This window comes from Coregonus lavaretus (assembly GCF_964263955.1).
Source record: "Coregonus lavaretus genome assembly, chromosome: 22".
NCBI lineage: Eukaryota > Metazoa > Chordata > Actinopteri > Salmoniformes > Salmonidae > Coregonus > Coregonus lavaretus.
Window position 1 is genome coordinate 30568487 of NC_140009.1, and position 15990 is coordinate 30584476.

General features: G+C 41.2%; 1 protein-coding gene across 1 annotated transcript in view; it reads right to left on the bottom strand.

The window, feature by feature from the left end:
* The window catches only part of LOC311149433 (C4b-binding protein alpha chain-like), a 39869-nt gene that overhangs the window by 18134 nt on the left and 5745 nt on the right, over window positions 1-15990 (bottom strand). The gene's annotated exons all lie outside the window — the stretch shown is intronic.

The following is a 15990-nucleotide window of genomic DNA, read 5'->3' on the forward strand; positions in this document are numbered from 1 at the left end:
TGGCCGATGTGACAAAATGTTTAAACAGGTTAACAATGCCCTTTTCTGCTGGCTTCGAGGAATACAACACTGTGACTTGTGTGAAAGACCCCGTTTTTCCAGATGACTGTGTGATCTCGCTCTCTGTGGCTGATGTGACAAAATGTTTAAACAGGTTAACAATCACAAGGTCGCCGGCCATACAGAATACCAGGGCGCGTTTTCGAAGCATAAGCAGACCAGCTGGCAAGTGTCTTCACGTACATTTTCAATCTCTTGTTGTCCCAGTCCTTAATCTCAACATGTTTCAAGCTGACCACCATTGTCCCTTTTCCCAAAAGGTCCAAGGTAAGCTGGCTAAATGACTCGCCCTGTAGACACTCACATCTATAATTATGAAGTGCTTTGAAAGGCTGGTCATGACACACATCAACACTATCATCCCAGACACCCTGGACCCTCTCCAATTCGCATACCGCCCCAACAAATCCACAGATGCAATCAACTGCACTCCACACTGCCCTCTCCCACCTGGACAAGAGGGGAAATAACTATGTAAGAATGATGTTCATTAACTACAGCTCAGTATTCAACACCATAGTCCCTTCCAAGCTCATCACCAAGCTAAGGATCCTGGGACTGAACACCTCCCTCTGCAACTGGATCAAGGACTTTCCGACGGGCCGGCCCCATGTGGCCTACCCTTAAGCCCCCCCCTCCCCCCCTCACCACTCCTCTCTTCACCATACAGAGCAGCACCTAACCCAAAACTTTATCCTACCCGTACCCTAAACTGGGTTCATATCCAAATACCAACCCTACCCTCCCCATACACTGATACATCACACTTTTTTCCTTTGAGCCCACCCCTCTCTTTATTCATGTTTTTGTTTAGTCTGATTTGTTTTCAATTCTGTTTTTTTGTTTTTCTTTTCATTTCTACAATTGTAAAGCGACTTTGGGTCCTTGAAAAGCGCTATATACTGTAAGTCCCATGTATTTTTCTTATTATCATTACAGAGGTCAGAGACTTAGCAGTGTGGTGCCAGGACAACAACCTCTCCTTCAACGTCAGTAAGACCAAGGAGCTGATTGTGTACTATAGGAGAAATATCATACCCCTCCCCAAAGAATGATAACCTCCACTGTTACTGTAATGGTGAGAGGTTAGCATGTCTTGGGGGTATGATATTTGTGTGTCTGTTACTTTCTCACTCATCATTATTCACGATTTAATTCAGGATTATCCGTAATCATGGTAGCATCCACATTCATGTAGAAATGTTCAGAAACATATTATATTCTTATTTACTCCAAAATGCCACAATACATTACTTACCATTCATTTCTATTAGACACAAAATAATCTGAAACACAATCAAAACAAGAGCAAATGCATCCAACAAATGTGTAGCGTCACAAGCTTGATGAAGTCATCGCGTGCTATGAATATGGAGCCGACCAAAAAGTGCAACTAATTTCTAAACAGTTCAACCGATACGAATGAAAATACCCTAAATTTAAAGCTGACAGTTTGCATTTTAACTTCATTGATTTAAAATATAAACTTTTGGAGTTTAGAGCCAAAATAATAAAAAGTGCTTCACTGTCCCAATAATTACGGAGGGCACTGAATATCCATTTTTTTGTCTCTTACTGAATGTATGTGGGTGTTTTGACGTGCAGGGTATTGCATTCCTCATTTTGTTTACAGTGTGCAAGTGGAATTCAGCAGGGGAGAATGTAGCAGGGTTGGTTATGTTATTTTGTTGCATTACAACCTGTAATTTAAATGGATTTTTATTTGGATTTCATGTAATGGACATTCACAAAATAGTACAAATTGGTGAAGTGAAATGAAAAAAAAAACTTGTTTAAATTATTTATTTTTTAAGCAATAACTGAAAAGTGGTGCGTGCATATGTATTCACCCCCTTTGCTATGAAGCCCCTAAATAAGATCTGGTGCAACCAATTACCTTCAGAAGTCACATAATTAGTTAAATAAAGTCCACCTGTGTGCAATCTAAGTGTCACATGATCTGTCACATGATCTCAGTATATATACACCCGTTCTGAAAGGCCCCAGAGTCTGCAACACCATTAAGCAAGGGGCACCACCAAGCAAGCGGCACCATGAAGACCAAACAGCTCTCCAAACAGGTCAGGGACAAAGTTGTGGAGAAGTATAGATCAGGGTTGGGTTATAAAAAAATATCCAAAACATTGAACATCCCACGGAGCACCATTAAAGAATATGGCACCACAACAAACCTGCCAAGAGAGGGCCGCCCACCAAAACTCACAGACCAGGCAAGGAGGGCATTAATCAGAGAGGCAACAAAGAGACCAAAGATAACCCTGAAGGAGCTGCAAAGCTCCACAGCGGAGATTGGAGTATCTGTCCATAGGACCACTTTAAGCCATACACTCCACAAAGCTGGGCTTTATGGAAGAGTGGCCAGAAAAAAGCCAGTGCTTAAAGAAAAAAATAGACAAACACGTTTGGTGTTCGCCAAAAGGCATGTGGGAGACTCCTCAAACATATGAAAGAAGGTACTCTGGTCAGATGAGACTAAAATTGAGCTTTTTGGCCATCAAGGAAAACGCTATGTCTGGTGCAAACCAAACACCTCTCATCACCCCGAGAACACCATTCCCACAGTGAAGCATGGTCGTGGCAGCATCATGCTGTGGGGATGTTATTCATTGACAGGGACTGGGAAACTGGTCAGAATTGAAGGAATGATGGATGGCGCTAAATACAGGGAAATTCTTGAGGGAAACCTGTTTCAGTCTTCCAGAGATTTGAGACTGGGACGGAGGTTCACCTTTCAGCAGGACAATGACCCTAAGCATACTGCTAAAGCAACACTCGAGTGGTTTAAGGGGAAACATTTAAATGTCTTGGAATGGCCTAGTCAAAGCCCAGACCTCAATCCAATTGAGAATCTGTGGTATGACTTAAAGATTGCTGTACACCAGCGGAACCCATCCAACTTGAAGGAGCTGGAGCAGTTTTTCCTTGAAGAATGGGCAACAATCCCAGTGGCTAGATGGGCCAAGCTTATAGAGACATACCCCAAGAGACATGCAGCTGTAATTGCTGCAAAAGGTGGCTCTACAAAGTATTGACTTTGGGGGGGGGGGGGCATGCTCAAGCATGCTCAAGTTTTCTGCTTTTTTGTCTTATTTCTTGTTTGTTCCACAATAAAACATATTTTGCATCTTCAAAGTGGTAGGCATGTTGTGTAAATCACACAGGGATACAAACCCCCCAAAAATCAATTTTAATTCCAGGTTGTATAGCAACAAAATAGGAAAAATGCCAAGGAGGGTGAATACTTTCGCAAGCCACTGTATTCCTATTGGTTGGTTGAATTTACATGTAAAAAATGTGTATGCCATTGGTCATGCTTGCAGATAGGGGGATATCACAAACGTAAATTCTTCCCAATCTGATATTGATATGCAAGCGGTAGATCACTTTCTAATATTAATGTGTACAGTGCATTCGGAAAGTATTCAGACCCCTCGACTTTTTCCACATTTTGTTGCATTACAGCCTTACTCTAAAATTGTTCAATTGTGATTAAGTTGTATGTTTCATCTGTCTCATTCAGGTTGCTCATTTGGTCAGCTTGATCAATTTGTTTAGTTCGATTGTTTTGTCTGACTCGTTTTGTACAAGACTGGTTTGTTGGGCTTGCTTGGGTTTGCGAAAGCAGCTCTTTCATCTTGGTCCACTGGTCTGACTCAATTCGTGCATTCATTCTGTCGAATTCACTCGATTGTTCATTTGATGTATTTGTTCAATTCGTCCGATTCATTTGTTCATCCTGCTGGTCATTCTGTATGATTCATTTAAGCACGAGTGGCTGCTCATCTGTGCGGGTTGATCAGAAAAAAAACAAGAAACCCTGCAAATAATAGCCTTTTCTGTGTTGAGGAAGTGTTAAAGAGAGGGACTATATTTGAGGTCGCTTGAAGCTTCTACCTCTGGTGGAGAAAGGGCATGCCCAATCTCGCATTAGGATGAGAATAATTAATGGTATGTGGATATTCATTGACCAACTGAGTGTGGAAAATTCACGTTACCAGGAGGGGTAGAATAAATCCTGTTGGAGGAACAGGTCATGTGTACCGGTGTGGTTGTATGACGTTTACACATTGTATTTCGGCCAATCTTGTAGGGTGTGTTTCGGACATTATATTTGGAAATGTAGAGCTGATGTAGGATTATGGTAAAATTGACCACAGTAAAATTATAAATGTGATAGGGTTAACATTCCAAATTTGGGCCCTTTTATAGAAGAAAATATTCCTGTAGGTCATACAAATAGTGATTAAACGTGTTTGAGAACAACATTGTGTGAATGTGATGTGAGAGTGGTAAAATGTGGAAAATGAGTTGCACTTATAACGATAAGATATAGAAGTGTGTATGATAATTTGATAATAAGCTTCTGATATAATGATATCTTGGGGTTCCGTACAACACTGCCTATCATAGAATATTGCGGGATGGTATTGAGAGTGGGATGTTAGTTTAGTGAATAGTGACCAGTCTATAAGATTCTGGGAGGATTTTATGACTGAGGGGAAGGGTCTAGGTAGTGAAAGTTGTTGTTCCGCTGGGAGTAGATTATGATAAACTGATTTGTGGCAATAAAGAATCATTCGAAATACGAGTGGTTTGGTTGATATGAATATATGAAAATATGATGAATGTTATGTGCGTGTAATCGATGACTGGAGATTGGATAAAGTAATAAGTGGAATAATGTATAGGTACTGACTTGCACACCCAAAACGTAGATGTACGTGAGGGGTGGGAGACAGTACATAGATCATTTGATAGTTATTATAATGCTTAATCTTATCTCTATCATTTCGGAGCTAAGGTGATATAGTTTTTAAAAAACTGTATGTTGCAAGGGAAAAACATAATCCATTTGATTAAACTCGTTACATCTGTTTCCAAATCAATGAATGTAGATTTGACTCATTGACTGCTAAATTAATTCCCTTCAAGCCTGTGAGATCTTTGACCTGTAAAGCTATTTTCTGGTAATTGTGTTATGTGCGAGATGTTAAGACTACAAACCATTGTAATTGGAATAAAGGGGGATTTACTTGTCATTTCAATAAGGCATAGGTTCTGCATTACTGACTAACATCTAGGTTTTCTGATTATAATTCGACTATGGCCATGGGTTGCTTAGATTGATAGAGCAGTCAGTGTTTATTTTGAGATGTAAGACTGGACGATTTAGCAGCTTGCTTGTTTCAAATTGAAAGACTCACTTATTCAACATGAATAGTTGGACGATTTCGAGGTAGTCATTTTTTGCATTGCCTAATGATTTGAAAGCTTAAACTACTGTGAATTGAATATGGATATTAATTGAATATATGCTTGTCAACTATAGCAAGTGTTTGTTTTGTTAACTGTAGCCTAATCAGAAAGGACAGTTACTTAAATGTAATAGCGGACTGGCAATTACTTTAGAGCTGTGGCCATGATCTTAATTGATAACAAAGGAAAGTAAGTTAATAGGGAAGTGAGAATTTCAAATTTGAATTGTTGGGGTAGACTGGAATGAAAGTAATGTATTTTAATAATATGAATGCAAATATACTATTAGTTATTGGTGGTTTGTGATTAGACTTTACTAATGCCATGTTTTAGTCTGCGGGTGAAAGAGAGTCGTACTCGTTGTGCTGTAAGGGACATTTGAAGCAGAGGTCTGAATAGTTGAATCGGGAAACATTCTTTGACAAATTCTAATTGTTATTACTCAATTCTATAGTTTACGTAACACCAGTGACGTATGCAAATAGTTAATGAATTCTAAAACGATATTCTGTTTTCGTTAAGTGGAACAGTCGATTGTAGGTAGTTTTGACTATTACGCTGATGGAATAGCACCAACTTGTTGTAGGTTCTAGATTTATTAAACAACAAATGTATATTTTTGACTAAATTAATGCAATAGGTTACAATGATAACATTACCAGAAAAATAGCAACAAAATGGCCAAAGGAAGGGATGTTTGATGTGACACTGTGTGAGGACATGGATACCCTAATAAAGAACTATAAAATAGGAGAAAGAGGATCACACAGACATAGACTGTAATGAGGTGTATGTTAAACAAACTGGAATATTATGGGATAGATGAACAAAATGGTGATGGACAGAGCGATTGGGATAATGCAAGTAATGAGGAACTAAAACAGTGTGCTGACTCTGAGCAAGAACAGAGTGAGACAGAAGGACAATTATCACAGCAAGGAGCCACAGGAGGCAAATCTATAGTAACATAACTAGGTGAAGCACTGCAAGCCCACCTGGAAAAATCGAGAGAATTAAGAAACAGAAGAACAATAAAAAAGCCAGACAAATATGGAGCCCAGTATCCCATTTTGGTAAAGGGGACACAGTTTCACTATATGCCTTGGGGATCACGGAACTTGGAAGGCCTGGTGGCTAGACTTCCAAACATACATGAAGGAGCAGGAAAATGGATTAGAACATTTTGAAGAACAAAAAATGGGGAAGCTACTGGCGGTGGGAGATTTGAAGGCATTGCTGGCCAGGGTGGTGGGAGTGGCCAAAATGGAGGACCTGTTGCAGGCGGGTGGCCTCATACAGGTGGTGCGGAGGACATTACTGGATGGAGTGGCCTTTGACAATTATAGGCCAGGACTATGGCACACTCTGAGAATGGAGTATCAAGCCAAAATAGACCCTAAAGCACTGAGAGGGGAACCATTGGGGGATAAAGAAAACCCTGCAAGCTACCTAGAGGATCAGCTCAAGAGGTGGCGACAAGAAACAGAAAAAGACCCAGAGGGGGATCCACTGATGACAACACTATTCAGGACATCACTGATGGAGGCAATGCCAACACCTGTCAGAAGAAGATTGGAAGATGTGGTGGGACTAACGTCAAAATCACACAAAGAATTCTGCAACCATATTATCCACGCAATGGAGAAATATAGGAGGGATGAACAGAAACTGGCGAAGCAGGGTAGAGAGATTCTGAGAAACCTGGGACAGATGCAGCTGGAAGAGCTGAAAAGAAAGGACAAAAAGAAAACACAATCCCCAGTGATTACTCCAGCACTGCCAGAAGAGGGCGCCATGGCACCTGTTCTCCAAGGAGTTCCACAACTACAGCCTCAACCACAAGGCCAAAGAGCTCCTGCCTTACCAGTAGTGAATGTGTACACACAACAATCCCCTGGACAGTGGCAAAACAAAGGAAATAGAAACAGACCCCAGAATCAAGGGTAACGATCACAACAGCAGACATACCAAAATGGTGGACCAGGAGGACCGCTAGGTGTCTGCTGGGGGTGTCATCAATCAGGACATCTAAGAAGGAACTAATTGTCCTACCAACCCATGGCTGCCTAAGCAACCACAGAAGGGTAATTGGCAAATAAATAACACCAGCTCAGATGCATGGCGGCAGTCTCAGACGCAGGCTCCACAGGGCCCAGTGAACCCATGGGGAGGACCAAATCAGGGATACTATGGATGCCCAGAGAATCCTAGAGGGGAGGGTCAGCTAGTGGCAGTAACTATGCAGGCTGATGAAAAACCTATGTTGCAGGTTCAGGTGAATAATAGAGGCACACCCATGATGATAGATACTGGAGCAACTTACTCATGTGTAAATCCAAATTATGCCTCTCACCTCCCCATGTCAGGCAAATATGCAAAGACCGTAGGATTTTCGGGACAAACGCAGCTAATACCTATGACAGTTCCAGTAAAGCTAGAAGCAGGAGGAAAAAGCTACCTGCATATCTATATTAGTATCAGAATAAACTCCAGTTAATCTATTAGGAAGAGACGCACTGTGTAGAATGGGCATCCAAATTAAATGCACATCAGAGGGACTAATAATAGATCAGGAAGGTGTACGTCCACAGATGATGATGGCTACAGACAAAACAGCAAAAGAATCACCAATACAAGAGGTAATAAAGAAGTGGTGAAAATGTATCAGGGCTCAAGTTACAGAAATGAGAGTACCAAAATTAGGCTATCATTGTACACTGCAATATGACCCATATCAAAATAATTTGTTAGAACAACTATGGTTGAGGAAGGCATGGGGTAAACCGGCTTCCGTTAGATCACAATATTTTATAATAGGGAAAGAAGGGGCAGCAATGGAAGCAAAAGATGCTCCACGATCTGATATCATACAGACCTGGTTTAATATACCAGGAACATAACCTCACATAACACTTTTAGTGGCTGAGGGATATCAGGCAAAATATCTAGGACCAATGATGAAAAAGGCTAAAAATACACAGTGGGTAGAAACAAAGAATCCATAAATGTTCCAGTTTGTTGAAAAACCTAATTAAAGTCCTATGCTTTGCAGAACTGATGGGGGAACCACAGGAAGTGGAAATAACTGAGGAAAGACAGATGCCAGTAGTTAAAGAAGAAACAAAACAAGAAAAGCTAAGGAAACAAATGGAAAGTATGATCACAGATGATTTATGGGCAAAACGTGATACAGATGTGGGTTGGGTAAAATCAGCTAATCCAATTTGCATTAAAGCAAAGGCAGACACAAGACCCCCACGGAAACAGCAATACACAATGAAACCTGAAGCAGAGGCAGGAATTCAAGCTACAATAAAGGGACTGATAAAATCAGGAGTACTGGTTAAAACCCAGAGTGACTGTAACACGCCACTGCTACCAGTACTAAAGGCAGACAAACAGAAGTGGAGACTGGTTCAAGACCTGAGAGCAGTGAATTAAGTAGTTCAAGACTACCAACCAGAGGTACCCAATCCACACACACTGTTAACAAACGTTCCACCAGATGCAAAATGGTTCTCAGTAATAGACTTATGTGGAGCATTTTCTAGTGTACAGTGCCTTGCAAAAGTATTCATCCCCCTTGGCGTTTTTCCTATTTTGTTGCATTACAACCTGTAATTTAAATTGATTTTTATTTGGATTTCATGTAATGGACATACACAAAATAGTCCAAATTGGTGAAATGAAAAAAATAACTTGTTTCAAAAAATTCAAAAAAACTTATAACGGAAAAGTGGTGCGTGCATATGTATTCACCCTCTTTGCTATGAAGCCCCTAAATAAGATCTGGTGCAACCAATTACCTTCAGAAGTCACATAATTAGTTAAATAAAGTCCACCTGTGTGCAATCTAAGTGTCACATGATCTGTCACATGATCTCAGTATATATACACCTGTTCTGAAAGGCCCCAGAGTCTGCAACACCACTAAGCAAGGGGCACCACCAAGCAAGCGGCACCATGAAGACCAAGGAGCTCTCCAAACAGGTCAGGGACAAAGTTGTGGAGAAGTACAGATCAGGGTTGGGTTATAAAAAAATATCTGAAACTTTGAACATCCCACGGAGCACCATTAAATCCATTGTTAAAAAATTTAAAGAATATGGCACCACAACAAACCTGCCAAGAGAGAGCTGCCCGCGAAGGAGGGCATTAATCAGAGAGGCAACAAAGAGACCAAAGATAACCCTGAAGGAGCTGCAAAGCTCCACAGTGGAGATTGGCATATCTGTCCATAGGGCCACTTTAAGCTGTACACTCTACAGAGCTGGGCTTTATGGAAGAGTGGCCAGAAAAAAGCCATTGCTTAAAGAAAAAAATAAGCAAACACGTTTGGTGTTCGCCAAAAGGCATGTGGGAGACTCCTCAAACATATGAAAGAAGGTACTCTGGTCAGATGAGACTAAAATTGAGCTTTTTGGCCATCAAGGAAAACGCTATGTCTGGTGCAAACCCAACACATCTCATCACCCCGAGAACACCATCCCCACAGTGAAGCATGGTGGTGGCAGCATCAGGCTGTGGGGATGTTTTTCATCAGCAGGGACTGGGGAACTGGTCAGAATTGAAGGAATGATGGATGGCGCTAAATACAGGGAAATTCTTGAGGGAAACCTGTTTCAGTCTTCCAGAGATTTGAGACTGGGATGGAGGTTCACCTTCCAGCAGGACAATGACCCTAAGCATACTGCTAAAGCAACACTCGAGTGGTTTAAGGGGAAACATTTAAATATCTTGGAATGGCCTACTCAAAGCCCAGACCTCAATCCAATTGAGAATCTGTGGTATGACTTAAAGATTGCTGAACACCAGCAGAACCCATCCAACTTGAAGGAGCTGGAGCAGTTTTGCCCTGAAGAATGGGCAGAAAACCCAGTGGCTAGATGTACCAAACTTATAGAGACATACCCCAAGAGACTTGCAGCTGTAAATGCTGCAAAATGTGGCTCTACAAAGTATTGACTTTGGGGGGGTGAATAGTTATGCATGCTCAAGTTTTCTGCTTTTTTGTCTTATTTCTTGTTTGTTCCACAATAAAACATATTTTGCATCTTCAAAGTGGTAGGCATGTTGTGTAAATCACACAGGGATACAAACCCCCAAAAAATATATTTTAATTCCAGGTTGTAAGGCAACAAAATAGGAAAAATGCCAAGGGGGGGGGTGAATACTTTCGCAAGCCACTGTACCTTTAGCATAAGAAAGTAGACACTTGTTTGCGTTTACTTACAAAGGACAGCAATTTATATAAATGAGGAATTAGATTGAAACAAACAATTACTAATTTGATGGAGTACAGTGGAATTATCTTCATGTTTTGGTTGTAGTTAAAACGTTTGGGGGGCTGATTAAGATGTACTATAGTGAATGTTAACGAAATGTACACTTTCTTTTCCAGGAGAATGGGAGTTTAATTATCTCTCTTTGGAATGTTTCCCGAGTCTGTGAGCTGAGGAGAGCAGTTAGTAAAACTCAGCAATCTTATAATTAGGCCGGAAGAGGGAGCTACCAAATTAAATAAGGCCTAGCCATTTGGTTTTTTTTGCCCTACGTTTCACCACACACACACAACCCACCTATTATGAATATTTGGTTGTTGTGTAGGGTTTTTATTTTTGGTTTAGTGGATTTTTCACAGGTTAGAAATAATACACCTTAAAGGGCACATAAATTATATTTTCTGAAGTTTCTATTGCCATAGTTTTGATTACACACATGTAAAGTCTCCTCATAAGAAATGTACTGAAAAACCCCAATGTAAACCTGGTACACAAAATGTTTGAAATGTGAGGGAAAAGGGAAAGAGACACTCACTTAAATGGGGTTGAATGACCTCTGACCTCTGTTCTGACATTCTGGTGAGGCCTGATCACCCTCACTAGAAAGCTAGAGACATTGTGTAAGATTTATATGTAGAATGTAAACACTAATGATTAGGAAGAAGTTTATAATTTAGCAATAGGCCTATGTGTGATTCGGACCATGACAAGGACAGAGAGAGCGAACTAGCCCTGAATGAGGGAAACCTGTCGCTAGTCAATTTTACTATTCCTTGAATTACCTTATGGGATACAATTAAGTTAAGGTGTTATCAAGGGTTATCATTCTAATTTAATTTGTTATTTTGATTTAACAGACAGTGTTGTTTTGTTTTTTTGGGCCTTATCTCTGGCACTAATGAGTTATCGCATGCAAGCTAACAGATCACATCTAACACCGCATGAAATGCTTACAGGTCGACCCATGCCAGTGCTCAGGGGACCATATGAGGGTCCGCCTCTAGAGCAAACGGAAAGGGAATTAGAAGGGTATATCAGGCAACTAACTGTCATACATGAAGTTATATACCAACAGGAGAGAAGCAGAGTTCTAAAACCAGAGGCGAATCCACTACGACCAGTGGTCCCGGGGGAGAAGGTCTACGTCAGGGTCTTCAGAAGGAAGTGGAACAAACAGAGACGTGAGGGACCATACACCGTCATCCAGGCTACACCAACTACCGTAAGGGTGGAGGGGAGCTCGATCTGGTATCATCTAAACCATTGCACCAGTGTATCGCATGGAAACCGACGACCGAGAGATGAGGAAGCTGAGGATGCCGTGACCCTAGTGACGGAAGAAGGTCCCGAGCCAAAGGGACCCAACGCCGGCCTGGAGTAGAGGCCCAGAAGCAGATGGTCATTATCGGAAGAGAGCCCTGGTTGCCCTCACAACCATGAGAACAACTTGACTTCCTTTATGGCAACCTAAAATGTCTGTATGGGGTAGTTGCAGGAGGAAGATGGGCTTGTCATGACTACAAGGACAAGCAACAGCTGAAGCACACTGGACTTGGAGATTTTATTCACCCAGACTTATATCTTGTTCCATATTATTTTAGTTCTGATAAATAGTCTAAGTATTAATTAAGGAAAGTAGGTGAGGCAACATTTAAATTGATTCTGGGGTTGGAATTAGGAGTCCCATTTGGGATGCCTGAGGAAAAACCTGGAATCCTAATAAATTGGATTAGGCCTCTCTCACCTTTTCTCTAAGTAGTATATGCATGTAGCATAGGCTTCAGAAAATGGTTGTTAGCGAGGTGTCCGAAAGGGAGAGCAAGCATTACTAGGCCTTGTAAGACATAAGGGATGATATTATGAAGAATAATATTATAAAGGATTTAGTATTTAATGTATTGCTTATACAAACCCCAAGATAACTGCCTTAAATAGATATTATGGTTAAAACAAAACTGCATTATTTTATGTGTTAGGATACTAGCACTCAAATTTTAACATGTTGAGTAGAAACTCTTATTGTTTATTTGAAGTAGAAACACTTAAATTGTCACTTAATAAGAATTGTGACTTATATCATAAACATGTTGTGTTAGTCACTGCATATCCATGTATTCGTATCTTAGTCACTATATATATTTGAAGTGTGGGACCTATTTAGTCCCAAAGGGGGGATGTGCTGGGTATTTTGTCAGTAGACCAAGTGGTACCCAAGGTCAGACCATAGGTTAAACACAATACATATTTTTAAAACATTAAAACATAGTTAATTATAAAGACAATCAGTATGACTAAGTGAATACGGCGTGTGGTACTGAGTGGTACACAAGGAGGGAGTCTGAGCCAGAGTCAGGACATGGCTCTTGATTGATTATACTGTTATGCGTGAGGCAATGCATTAGGAATGTCTTAAATGTATATGGTTGAGAATGGGTTATGGACCTGCCATGTTTAAACCATATTTAAATATTGATTTATATGTTTTGGAATAAACAGAGCAGAGCCAGGAGAAAGCTCTGTTGTTTTTTACATGAGAAAGCATGGTTCTGCCACTATTGTTTCCAAACTAGATAAACAGGAGGAGGAGACTGAATAGGGTCAGATTTCGGCACTATCATAAATAAAGAGAGGGGGCGGAGCGGTCAAAAGATGAAGGCTTGGAAACAATAGTGGAGAAACTGAACTGGGAGGGTTTAAGCTAAAGAGTATGTAAAACGAGCAGGAATGGAAATTGTATATAAACTGAGGGCTGAGTGTTGGGAAGGCAGATATTTTGCAAACCACCTCGGCTCTATTGCGTATGTAATAAAGTCTATCTTAATTCTACAAAAACTCTGGAAGAACTTTGATTTTTAATAAGTATAGTGATAATTTTCCACGACACTCTCCAGAGATGTTCGATCAGGTTCAAGTCCGGGCTCTGGGGGAGGGGGTTCCTAATGTTTGGTATACTTAGTGTATACCGTAGTGTAATCATGACAGTAGACATGACCTGTGTCAGCTGTGCAGTTAAGCTTCTTCTGTCAGTTGTCTCTCCATCTGATGGCAACACACATAGAGATCACAGGCGGCAGGTGGTACCTTAATTGGGGAGGACGGGCTCATTGTAATTGCTGGAACGGAATATATGCAATGGTATCAAAAACACCAAACACATGGTTTCCATGAGTTTAATACCATTCCATTTACTCCATCCCAGCCATTATTAAGAGCTGGCCTCCTCTCACCAGCCTACTGTGATAGAGATTACACACAAGCAACAAAATAGAATAGGCAAGATGCAGTTGGTTTAACAATTGTTACCACAAGCTACCTCAGAGGAGAGAAAGGGAATGTACCAAGTAAGTAATTGTACTAAGGTCTTTTTATTAGAAGACATGGTACTGCCAGTATGAATACAACTGGTACTGGAACTTTGATGCCAGCTCTCTATCTATCTATCTATCTATCTATACATATATATACAGTGGGGAAAAAAGTATTTAGTCAGGCACCAATTGTGCAAGTTCTCCCACTTAAAAAGATGAGGGAGGCCTGTAATTTTCATCATAGGTACACGTCAACTATGACAGACAAATTGAGAAAAAAAATTCCAGAAAATCACATTGTAGGATTTTTAATGAATTTATTTGCAAATTATGGTGGAAAATAAGTATTTGGTCACCTACAAACAAGCAAGATTTCTGGCTCTCACAGACCTGTAACTTCTTCTTTAAGAGGCTCCTCTGTCCTCCACTCGTTACCTGTATTAATGGCACCTGTTTGAACTTGTTATCAGTATAAAAGACACCTGTCCACAACCTCAAACAGTCACACTCCAAACTCCACTATGGCCAAGACCAAAGAGCTGTCAAAGGACACCAGAAACAAAATTGTAGACCTGCACCAGGCTGGGAAGACTGAATCTGCAATAGGTAAGCAGCTTGGTTTGAAGAAAACAACTGTGGGAGCAATTATTAGGAAATGGAAGACATACAAGACCACTGATAATCTCCCTCGATCTGGGGCTCCACGCAAGATCTCACCCCGTGGGGTCAAAATGATCACAAGAACGGTGAGCAAAAATCCCAGAACCACACGGGGGGAACTAGTGAATGACCTGCAGAGAGCTGGGACCAAAGTAACAAAGCCTACCATCAGTAACACATTGTAGGATTTTTAATGAATTTATTTGCAAATTATGGTGGAAAATAAGTATTTGGTCAATAACAAAAGTTTCTCAATACTTTGTTATATACCCTTTGTTGGCAATGACACAGGTCAAACGTTTTCTGTAAGTCTTCACAAGGTTTTCACACACTGTTGCTGGTATTTTGGCCCATTCCACCATGCAGATCTCCTCTAGAGCAGTGATGTTTTGGGGCTGTCGCTGGGCAACACGGACTTTCAACTCCCTCCAAAGATTTTCTATGGGGTTGAGATCTGGAGACCGGCTAGGCCACTCCAGGACCTTGAAATGCTTCTTACGAAGCAACTCCTTCATTGCCCGGGCGGTGTGTTTGGGATCATTGTCATGCTGAAAGACCCAGCCACGTTTCATCTTCAATGCCCTTGCTGATGGAAGGAGGTTTTCACTCAAAATCTCACTCAGCAGTTGGTGCGATTATTCGTAAATGGAAGAAACAAAAAAGAACTGTCAATCTCCCTCTGCCTGGGGCTCCATGCAAGATCTCACCTCGTGGAGTTGCAATGATCATGAGAACGGTGAGGAATCAGCCCAGAACTACACGGGAGGATCTTGTCAATGATCTCAAGGCAGCTGGGACCATAGTCACCAAGGAAACAATTGGTAACACATTACGCCGTGAAGGACTGAAATCCTACAGCGCCCGCAAGGTCCCCCTGCTCAAGAAAGCACATATACAGGCCCGTCTGAAGTTTGCCAATGAACATCTGAATGATTCAGAGGAGAACTGGGTGAAAGTGTTGTGGTCAGATGAGACCAAAATCGAGCTCTTTGGCATCAACTCAACTCGCCTTGTTTGGAGGAGGAGGAATGCTGCCTATGACCCCAAGAACACCATCCCCAGCTTCAAACATGGAGGTGGAAACATTATGCTTTGGGGGTGTTTTTCTGCTAAGGGGACAGGACAACTTCACCGCATCAAAGGGATGATGGACGGGGCCATGTACCGTCAAATCTTGGGTGAGAACATCCTTCCCTCAGCCAGGGCATTGAAAATGGGTCGTGGATGGGTATTCCAGCATGACAATGACCCAAAACACACGGCCAAGGCAACAAAGGAGTGACTCAAGAAGAAGCACATTAAGTTCCAGGAGTAGCCTAGACAGTCTCCAGACCTTAATCCCATAGAAAATCTGTGGAGGGAGCTGAAGGTTCGAGTTGCCAAACGTCAGGCTCGAAACCTTA